Source organism: Acartia tonsa, chromosome 12 (genome assembly GCF_053477335.1).
Source record: "Acartia tonsa isolate MP-2025a chromosome 12, ASM5347733v1, whole genome shotgun sequence".
Lineage (NCBI taxonomy): Eukaryota > Metazoa > Arthropoda > Copepoda > Calanoida > Acartiidae > Acartia > Acartia tonsa.
In genome coordinates, this window is record NC_137271.1 from 2,574,141 (window position 1) to 2,586,161 (window position 12,021).

General features: G+C 30.2%; 1 long non-coding RNA gene across 1 annotated transcript; it reads left to right on the forward strand.

Moving 5' to 3' along the window:
- The first annotated feature begins 10,089 nt into the window (after positions 1-10,089).
- On the forward strand, positions 10,090-11,217 carry LOC145333715 (uncharacterized). Its single transcript, XR_013884585.1, has 2 exons — positions 10,090-10,670; positions 11,044-11,217. It is a non-coding gene; the product is annotated as an uncharacterized LOC145333715 (long non-coding RNA).
- Positions 11,218-12,021: the final 804 nt, after the last annotated feature.

The window sequence follows — 12,021 nt, forward strand, 5'->3', positions numbered from 1 at the left end:
AGCTAATCTAACTGCTAAAAGACTGCCACAAGTAGATCCAATACCCTAAATTTGAAACCTCCAGCTTTAACAACAAAAAAGTTGTAGGCATTTTATAATGACATTTATGTACAATGAAAATTTTTAAAGATTTTCATTGCTCATGTAAATTTTTTTTTAATTAAACTATGTAGCCTCGAAACTATAATCTTATTTTTGTCATACATTTAGGTTGCCAGTTACTAATTAAATTTTTACAATAAAAATACTCATTATTATCGTCAAAATCATTAAAAAGTTAGGTTTAACTTACGTTGTACTAAGAGTACTGTAGTACCAGCCAATCAGAATTCTCAATCAGCTCAACAACCAATCATAGCTGAGCTTGCATTTTAATTTGTTTCCGCTATGATTTTACGCTTACAATTGCAAATTAAACCAAATCTTTTCAGAGATATGGTCTATGAAAAGTCAAAAAGTAATCAGTTACTGGCAACCTAAATTTCTGACAAAGATAAGGTTATAATTTTGTGTCTAGGTGAAGTAATTTAATATTGTAATTTCTATTAAGAGCAATGGAATACTTTTAATTTTTTTTATTTTCCATAAAATGTAATTTTGAAATGCCTAGAACTTTTTTTAAAAGAAGGTGTATCAACTTTTTCACTTTTTATTTAAGATAGCTAGCCGGTTCTTTTAGTAAGTAGTAGATGTAAAATTTTTCATAGAATTCAGATATGCAATCGGTTTTTTTGTAGACCTCTTATTTTTTAAGTAATTTAAGTTTTTTTTAAAAATAATTAAGTCGGTTTTAAGGTACTAAAACGCAACAAAATAAAAGAAGAAAATGGCCAGTATGAACAAAAATAGTAAGATCTTTAATTTGACACCTTACTTTTAAAATTATGTTGAGTAATTATTGAAAAAATCAATTTTTTTAACCTCGGTTTAATCAAAACTTTGAAGTAAAATATAATCTTCCACAGGCATAAAAAATATGGGTTCATATATAACTTTAGAATCAGAAAAATATTATGAATCCATTGTAAGCTAAATTGAAAAAGTTTTATAAAACTATGATAAAAAATAAAGTTTATTTTAAGAATCATAATTTTCAACTTTAAAGTGTTGAACAACTTGAAAACTTGAAACTTGAAATAAACCTAAATAAATATACATACAATGTAACAGATATTTTTTAAACACTAGAAACAATAAAGCATTTTTAACTGCATTGTTTTGAAGTTTATAAACAGATTGAAGCATATTTGTTCATAATTTTTCGTTCTTTACATGTTATGTAAGTATCACTATTTTCATTGTAGTATCTATTGTATATATTCTATGAACATTATCCTTTTTTTTTTGTCAATTCTATTGGTTGAGGTTTTGAGGTTAAGCTTCCTGATTAGTCAATTTTTGAGACTTGTGATTGGCTAGTTTAATAGTTACAATTAAGTGTTACCTGTAAAAAAATAATATGTTAGGCCATTTTTATTATTTTTATTTTTTTACTTTTTTCAATTTTGCTTGCAATGGATTCGTAATATTTTTCTGATTCTAAAGGTATATATAAACCCATATTTTTTATGCCTGTGGGAGATTATATTTTACTTCAAAGTTTTGATTAAACTGAGGTTAAAAAAATTGATTTCTTCAATAATTACTCAACAGAATTTTAAAAGTAAGGTGTCAAATTAAAGATCTTACTATTTTTGTTCATACTGGCCATTTTCTTCTTTTATTTTGTTGCGTTTTAGTACCTTAACCCATTAGTGCCGAACCGGGTTTTAAAACCCGGTTCCAGAAAATGTAAAAAAAAACGGTTTCCGGCTTCATAATTGCATCATTCTCAGTATGAATCCCCCCTCTACTACCCTGGCTTTCATTTCCCCCTGGAGCAGGCAGTTTTGCTTACTTCCGTTTGCCGGTATAGATCAACAAAGTTTGAAAATCATGACAATTCAAAATACCCCATCTAACTTTTTTGTTTTTATAGTAAAGTCGCTGATTTTTTTCATTAAATCTAAAGTTTATTGACAAGTACATCTATTTGTGAATTCGTTTTATTTAAATTATTATTTTTTATAAGAGTTTTTTATCGTTTTTTTACGCCCTATATAGGCCCGGTTCGGCATTTCCATTTGGAGTCTGAAATTTTTATTACCCGGTTTCACTAATAGATCTTTTTTGACAACAACAACAAAACCGGGTTTTTTTACCCGAAATCGCCGGCTAAACACGAAATTTGAAATAAATCGCTTCGTATTATACTTGTAGCTCTTTAGATTACATGAGGTTGTGTAGTTTTCAATTACGGATCGTATCAAAGTTCTAAAAAGTGTTCATCTCACTTTTGGCGTTCAAAAATTACATTTTTCGATTTTTGGTCAAAATAACCGGGTTTTTACAGGTCAACCGGGTTTTAAAACTGGGGGAAAGCACCAAAAACGGGTCATAATGCCTGGTTGGTATTTATGGCCAAGCCGAACCGGTTTTTTTTGCAACTTTCCTGTGCACGCCACTAGAGCAAAACAAAAAAATACGAATTCCGTTTTGACCATTATAAAGCTTCCCTGAAACTTACAGCTCGATCGGCCCATAAAAGTGGCGCTCGGCACTAATGGGTTAAAACCGACTTAATTATTTTCTTTAAAAACTTAAATTATTAAAAAAATAAGAGGTCTACAAAAAAACCGATTGCATATCTGAATTCTATCAAAAATTTTACATCTACTACTTACTAAAAGAACCGGCTAGCTATCTTAAATAAAAAGTGAAAAAGTTGATACGCCTTCTTTGCTGTGTTGTGTCTACTTATTGCAGTCTTTCAGCAGTTATAGCATTGTATTTCAAGCAGGGTTCCTTTAACCTAACCTATCTTTAGAGCATGTTATAGGTTTTTTTAATGCTTACCTACTGCAGATGGCTTATTTGTATCTTAACTTAATTAATTTAATATTTTAGACACTCCAAAGTTTGTCATTTCTAAACTAGTCATTTAATTTTATTTTAGGTGCTATAATCGTTATAGAAGATTAGTGCGTTGCTAATTAGAATCTAGTGACTCAGTTCATGGTGATTTGACAGCAATCAATCTATTATGATGAAAATAATATAACAGCTTTTGTAAACACATTACTGTTCAATAAATCAAGAATTTTTATGTTATTTTGAAAATTAATTGAATAAATTGTTTTCTATTATATCAATCTTAAACTGTTTTTATCCTATTTTTAAAGGTATATCAAGACACCTATAGAGCAAAAAATATGAATCCCAAATAACTTTTCTGGGGTATTTTAAAGTTTATTTTTTACTATAGATTAAAAAAGTTTATTTTTGGGTAAAATTTTTGCTTACAAAGCATTTTTCGTAATAATATGATTAAAACATAATGATTATAAAAAAAAATAGCTCTTTCGATTTAATTTATAATAATTCATAAAAAGTTAAAGATAGGAAGGATATAAGCATGAGTTAACATACAAACTATGATGAATCATAATTAACCAATGAAAAACTTAAATTCTTTAAATTTTAATTTTGATACTTTTTAAAAATATTTTAAAAATCAGACATAAGCATAAAACACCAGTAAACAGTAGGTTCTTAGATTATCATGAAGATATTTTTTAAAATTTATTTCTAGAAAACATGATAATATGGAAAATATTGATTTAATTGTTGGTTGGCAACTTACTTTTTCTTGGTTCAATCCGATCAATGCCACATACATTGTTTTATCCAATTTGGGTTTTTCAGACAAAATAGTCATTGAATTTAAATCAATCAATTAGAAATCTAGCTTAACTATGTTATCATTTTGATATTTTGATTGATTGATTTAAAATTTTTGTCTGAAAAAAAAAACTAAAAAACCAAAAACGTTTATATCCAAATCTATAATACAAAGTAGAATTATGTCTGTCTGTCCGTCCATCTGTATATCCATCCGTCCATCTGTACCTTAAGATCTTGGTAACTACTGTACCGTTTGGATTCCACTCTTCAGGGAATATACCTACTGGTCCTGTGGTGGTTTTATCCTATTTCCTTGGGGGTGGGACAACCCCTACCCCCCAAAAAACAAAAAAATACCCCCCAGCCGCTATTAAATCAAACAGTGTTCTTCTAGCTTCAAAAATAAAAGTATTACAGTTGTTTAATATCATCAATAAAGATCAAAGGTTGTTAAATAAACGAGTAAATGGAGGCAAATTATGACTTTGACTGACTTATAGTTGTAAATTCTTTATCAAACAGGAAACATGCAAAATTAAATTTTTGCCATCTAGATCTAACATGAGCTAAGATAATAGGGGAAGTGGAACCCTGCCATGACCGTTTAAGTAGCGGAAAAAGTTCCAACTTTTCAGGGTTAATCTCATTCTTTGTAATTTAGAATTTATCATACTTTAATTAAAACTAGCGGCTACGCCCCTCGAGGCCTCTAGTGGCACTTTAATGTTTTTTTTAAATTTATTTTAGTTTGACGTTTATGTTTGCGTTGAACTCCATTTTCTAAAACCGAGAACGTAAAAAAATTCCAATTTTTTGTGATTTCTCAAACAATAATTTCCAAACATTTCTTTTACATTTTTGGGGGAAGACTATTTTAACTTGGGAGGGAGTGAGGCTTCCCCTTGTCCGATAGCCTAAAGCATTCTATGGACTATAACAACACTTTCCTGAAAATTGTGTAGCAGATGTCTCTGCTGTATACGAGATCTTTTCAAACATAGACAAACAACTTTCTACTAATAGGATAGCGTAAGAAAGTTGGTAAATTTTATTTTGCATTTTTTTTATTGATTAAGTGCCAGAAGTAAAGTATTTGAAAATAATCAGCCATATTTTAGTAAGGTTAATTGAAGTAAAGAGTCCCACGTAGAGATAGTAAAAGCATCCCACAAAGCCTAGATTATTTTATTTCATTAAAGAACAAAAGTACGGCATTTTTGCTGGTATATGTATTTGTTAAAACACAAAATTTTCTGCCTAAGGGACTTAACAACAAACAAGGATGACAACATCCATGAGTAGCGATGCTCAAAAATCATGGATAGATATCTGGAAAAATGATCTCCAGAGTATATAATAAATAAAATAAATCATGAAAAAATTTTAAAATGTTTTATCCTTATACTAAAGTAACAGGATGTTTGTCTGTGTGTCTGTACCAAAGGATCTCGCTAACTGCTGAACCGATTGGGTTCTCCTTAAAAGGGTAGATTCTCATATGTCCTGGGAAGGTTTATAAATATTTTGGGGGAGGGTACATTCACCCTCCCAAGAAAAATCACAAAAAATATAAATTTTTTACGTTCTCGATTTTAGAAAGAGAGTTCAACGCAAATATAAACGTCAAACGTCAGCATAGACATATTTTAAATATAAAAAAACATTTAAACTGCTACTAGAGGCCTCTAGGGGCGTAGCCGCTAGTGTATTTCAAAGTATTAAGCTAATAAGAAAAATGTGAAAATATAATAATTGATCCAGCACCCCAACCAATATAAATTTTTTTAAAACTTGGTGAAAATATGTAGAATGTTGACTTGTTAATCCAAAAAATATTCCAGCCGTCTATCTTGAACAGGAGTTGAGAAAATAACAAAAACTTGAAAAACTAAGAATTGATCTAGCACCCCAACCAATAAGCATATCTCAATCAAACTTGTTCGAAATATGTAGAGCGTAAAATTTTTCATTCCTTGAAAATTTCAACCGTCTATCTTGAATAAAGTTCGAAAAAATTATGACACCTTAAAAATCTAGGAATCGATCTGGCACCTCAATTAATAAACAAATCTTGATGAAACTTAGTGAAAATATATAGAATGTCAATTTATTTAATCCCTGAAAATTTCAGTTGTATGTCTTGAAAAGGAGACTAGAAAACAAAAACATAAAAATCTAGAAATCGATCTAGCACCACAATTAATAGACAGATGGACAGAACAATGCATAGATTAGTTGAGCATATGTCATAGGAATCTTCACCCAAAAATTTCAGCTGTCTATCTTTAACAGGAGCCAAGAAAATCAAGTATACCCCAAAATGTTTCTTACGGACAGACGGACATTTCAAATTATAGAGTAGCTTCGTTACTTAAAATAAGTTGAACGAACCTAACCTAATATAGGAAATCGTACAGTACGCGTTAGTAGACGAAACGTGTGAAGGGATAAAAAACAATGGATGATAAAAAAATACTCTTTCTGTAGCTTAAAATTATTGTTTGTGAGGTATTAAACTTTCAAATTAAAATCTAATAGATCTACATCAACTTTTTTAGCCAAGGAATTAGATAACTTGGTCTTGAAACTTTGGGCAGCAGTGTAAAAAGTCCTCTTCGTCCCTGGTTGGAAATTTCATGGTACAAGTTAAGTTGTGTTGTTTAATAATTGGTCAGTTGTGTAAGATGGTACGACTGCCTTTAGGCATAACGTGTATTAGAGGGTTTCAACATTTCAATATAATATCATATAATATTTTTACATAGCCAGTGCATATACATACAAATATGTACTTTAAAAAAAGTAGTGAGCTTTTTTTGTCTGTAGTGAAGGATCTCACTAACAGCTTAACTGATATGATTATCCCTTTAAGTGAGGCTTCTTATAGGTCCAGGGAAGGTTTTTAACTATTTACGGGGAAGGTATATCAACCCTCCAAGTAAAAAAAAACCTCTCTTGGGGTTCAAGGGTTATCATTCCCTCACCTCAAGTACCCTTATGTGAACGCAAAAATCCATTTGAACGACTGGAAATATACTTTTGTTACTATTATTAAAAAGCTGCTTAAAATCAGTTGTTTAATAATTATATATGCTCCATTATATGATAGAAATGTTAATATAAAATTTCAACCTTCTATCTTAAATTGAAGCTAAGAAAATCATGTTTATCCAAAAACGTGTCAGACGATATTTGAATTTGCTTCTAAAAATCTATTGAATCCAGTCACTTGCTGAAGTTAGAGTATATCAAAGATTTTTCATGGAATATTGCTTTGAAAAGATGTGATTTTGAAACAGTCTAATGTGTATCTTGCTTTTAACCAGGCCAAAAATTAACTCCAAATATTTTGATGATTTTTTGGCGTATTTTGAAAATTTAAAGTGGGGTAAAAAACGGCTAAAAATTAGAAAAAAGAAAGATTTTCTTTTCATATAATAATTTTTTAAGACTAACTTAAATTACAAACAGATCAATGATAGTCTAATATTACAGGTATCTAAAGGGATAAGACAATAGCTGGTAATTGATGTACATTACCAATGAGGAGTCGAGAACACACAAAATTACCCCTCCTGTAGATTAAATTTAATGGTTGAAACTGTTGAACACTCAACTTAATGAACCATCCAATCAAAATTAACTAAATTCCCTAAAGTTATAAAAATTTGAAGACTAGAGTAATAAACAGCCCATTGTCTTACCTCTCTCTCTCTTTCTTTAAATGAGAACCATATCAGTTCAGCGGTTAGCAAGATCTTTTGAATACACACAGACAGATAGATAGACATTCTGCTACCTTTATTGTTTATCCAAGGATAGACTTCACTTCCGGTTCTCAAAAAAAAACATAATAAACAAAGAAAAGTTATTACAATGAAACTACTCCTTTATACGTATCTGTTTGAAATTGTAAGTATGTGGCTTTTGTAAGACTTAAAATGTAGAAAGTATCTATCTAATATATTGCCGACTTAGTTGATCTTAAACTTTTAACAATCAAAGTGAGTAAAAATAGTAACAGCTTTGATTTAAGACTTTGCTTTGACTTGAGGTAAATGGAGAAAGTGGACCTCCCCCCCCTCCTCCATTATAATGTTTATTTTTAAAAAGAAACTTTTTAAAATTTTGAGGGAAGGTCATTTATTTATTTTAAGGGTTATTTCTCTTGGGTGGTACCCTAATTTAGTTATAAACCTTCCCTGGACCTTTATGAATCTACACTGTGAAATAGGAGCCATTTTGATTCAGTGGTTAGTAAGAACCTTCGGTACACACATACAGACATCCTGTTACTTAGAACTTAAAACTTAAATTAACTTATACAAAAAGCCATTGTGGTCAATTTCAATTTTATGTTTTAAAAAGAAAAAGAAAAAAAAAACAGACAAACAGATAGACTTCCAGTTACTTTTATATCAGGATAATTGTAAGCTTTATTTAGAGTTTTCAGTTTCTGGAATTGAATTACAATTGGAAAGATGAAGCTTTATATCTTTTTTATTTTGTGGTAAGTCTCCTTAAGACAATGCAAGAAAATCAAAACTTTTCTCTATGTTTCTATGTACTTAAAGGAAGCATGCAAGAAATACCACGCTTTAACTGCTGAAAGACTGCCACGAGTGGACCAAATACCCCAAATTTGAAGCCTTCAGCTTCTATAACAAAAAAGTTCTAGGCATTTTAAAATGACATTTTATGTACAATGGAAATTTTGAAAGAATTGCTATGCTCATGTTGAAAACTTTAAAATTAAACTACGTGGCCTAGAAACAAAATTATAATCTTATTTTTGTCATAAATTTAGGTTTCCAGTAACTAATTATATTTTTACAATAAAAATACCCATTTTTATAGTCAAAATCATTAAAAAAATTAAGTTTTACTTGCGTTGTACTGAATGTACTGTAGCCAATCAGAAGGCTGAATCAGCTTAACAACCAATCACAGCTAAGCTTGTATTAGTTTACCCCTTTGTTTCCGCTATGATTTTCGTTTAAAAATGCAATTTAAATCGAATTTTTTTCATAGATTTTGACTATGAAATGTGGTGTTTTTATTGTAAAAATGTAATCAGTTACAGGCAATCTAAGTTTCTGACAAAGATAAGGTTATAATTTTATGTCTAGGCAACGTAATTTAATATTGTTTTTTCTTTTATGAGCATTGGAAATCTTTCAAAAATTCCATTGTACATAAAATGCTATTTTGAAATGCCTAGAACTTTTTTGTTATTGAAGCTGAAGGCTTATAATTTGGGGTATTGGGTCTTCTTGTGGCAGTCTTTCAGCAGTTAAAGCGTGTTATTTCTTGCAGGCGTCCTTTAAAGAATGTGTCTTAACTTTTATTTTTATAGCTAGTCCTCTTACATCTTACATTATCATAAGGATAAGCAGAAGATAAAAAAAAATAATAATAACATCAAAAAAAATTATTCAGTATTATTCTGATGCTTGTCCCTGCAAATGTTGGAAATACATATTATCCTCAATACCCTGGTTATTATCATGGTTACTCTTACTCTGCTGGTGGTCGTTTGCAGGCCAGTAGTGCAGCAGTAAGTATTTTAAGTGGCATGTTTACACTACTAATTACTTTGTCCGTCCGTTTGTTTGTTATCCATTTCAAACTTAGTATGATGATTCGTATAACAGATAGGTAGGATTTAGGAAGCGTAGCAACTCTTGTTATCAGAAATTCTGAATGTCCATTTAAAAAATGCTGATTTTTAACTTTTTTGACAACTACTATAATACTAGCGGTTTCGCCCCTAGCCTCTAGGGGCTTTTTCCCTAAAGGTTCAGGGGAAAATTTAAAAAATTTTATTTACATTTTTTAGATATTTTCTGTATTTTATAAGTTTACATAACTCTTTATAACTTTTTATATTTTTTTATATTGATTTATATTTTTAAGAACCCTCAAAGTTTTTCTCTTCTTTAATGTTTTTTAATATTTATTTGCCATTAGCCTTTTTTGGCCTTCGCCCCTACAGAGCTGGATCTTTAAATCGTTTTAGAGGTGCGCTGAATCGGGGCGATTCAAAGGTGAACCGGAGGTGCGCTGATGGTGCGCCACTGATTATAGCTACTGCTATAAAACATGGATTTTTAAAAGGTTTTCGGCATGGTGTTGCTAGATCGCTGTCGACACGCAATAAAATATCGATCCGCACCAGTACAACTTTATTACTTAAGCCATGTCAGTACAGTATTTTATATAAAATGCCGTGTCAGTACGGTATTTTATATAAAACAATATATAATTTATTTTTAAAATAACTATAAAAATGTTTTCACAATAGTTTTGCAATAAAATATTAAAGTAATTAAAAAAATATTTATTTATTAAATAAATCACCCCAGATTGGCACACCAATGGTACTCGCTGAGTACCATTGGCGCGCTGGTACCGCGCCACTGGCCGCGCCGATTCGCCCCATGCCATTTCGATTTAAAGATTGGTATTAATAATCTGATGGTGCGCTGAAATGAATTGCCCCGGTTCAGCACACCTATAAACGATTTAAAGATCCAGCTCAGGAGAAGGAAGGTTTCAAAATATTTTTGAATTTGATAAAAAAAGTTTAAAAGAAGAAAAGAAATTTAAAAATATAAAAAATATAAAGAAATATAAAAATATATACAAACAAAAAGAAATGAAAAAAAATTTTAAAAATGAAAAATTAAATTTTGGGGTGTAATTTTCATTTTTAGGGGGGTTGTTGAAGTCCCACCCCCCAAGAAAATAGCTTAAAACCACCACAGGACCAGTAGGTACAATTTTGTTTAGACTTACAAATTAATTACTACTTATTAAATTCCATGCGTTTTTACTTCTGATTTTAGTGCTTCGTGTTAATGGATGTTGTAATTCTTGTTTATATTGTTTTAGGCTGCAAGTCAGCAGTTTAAAGTTTCCAGATATACTGTTACATGTTACAAAAGGTAAGCTAGTTTTTCTCAAATAGTTCAACTTTGATAACAATCACTTAATCTAAAATACTAAATTGAATGTCAAGTTTTCTAAATTTGTAGCAGTTGTAAGCTTTTTTTGTTATGAATATGTTTTTCTTTAACACAAATCAAACCTAAAAAGGACACTAGACTGACAGACATTTTATACAGCTAAACTTAGACCAATGCTGGAGTGACAAACGTCGGAAGGGACACTTAATCTAACCTATTTTAAAGTATCTTATAGGTTTTTTAAATGCTTAACTCCTTTGGGTGGGTTATTTGTATCTTACCTTAATTAATTTAATATTTTAGACACTCCAACGTTTTTCATTTTTAAACTTGTCATTGAATTTTATTTTAGAAAAGGGCGAAGAATTGTGCGTTGCTAATAGAAATATAGTGACTCATTTCATGGCGATTAGAAAGCAAAGATGAAAATAATACAATAGCCCTTGTAAATATTATACTGTTCCATAAATCAAGAATTTTGATGTTATTTTGAAAATTAATGAAATAAATGTTTTTTTTTATTTTATATCAATATCTATGGTTCAAATATAAAGATTTTGAGTTTATAACCTTACCTTACCTTGTAAGGGCGGGATTCTCCTTCAATATTGGAGATGCGATCCCCAATTTTCAAATTCTTTGAACGTACATATAAGACTCTTACAGAAATGCTTCGCATCCAGATTATCTATCTATGTTTGATATAAAGTTAACACTATATAAGAGTAGAATCTAAATATTTGATTGACGTGCCTCTGTAATTATCAAGTAACATTCAGGCACGAGACACAATTACTTTAGCTAGGCCCAAGGCATTATTTGTATTCTTTTATGCATTCTTAGGCCTACCTTTACCAATATAACACCATATATGGGTAACGCTAGCCTATTCATGGTAAATTGTATGTGATTCATTAATATTATATGTTTATTAAAAGCATTGTGTTTATTGTTAAAGTAATCATGTAACCATTTAGTACAAGTATGTATGCCTACAACCATGCCTGATTTACGTCACAAGTTAACATACAGACACTTTATTAAACAGACAAACACTAAGATCCTTATTATAAGTTGATGTTATAGCATGTACCTCTTAAAATAAGTTAGTAATTTATTGACTCTCCTACCATCAAGTTCTTCTGGTTTTAAAAGGTAATGACTTAGTTGTTTGGCATGCATTGTAGTTTAAATTTAGGACCCTTGGTACTTAGCATGAATTGAGCTTAGGCCTTATGTTAGAATTCTAACACTTAGCACAATTCAATGCTTGGGACTTAGGGCACTTTTCTGTCCTACACTACTTATGATTTTTAACACTTATCCTGTA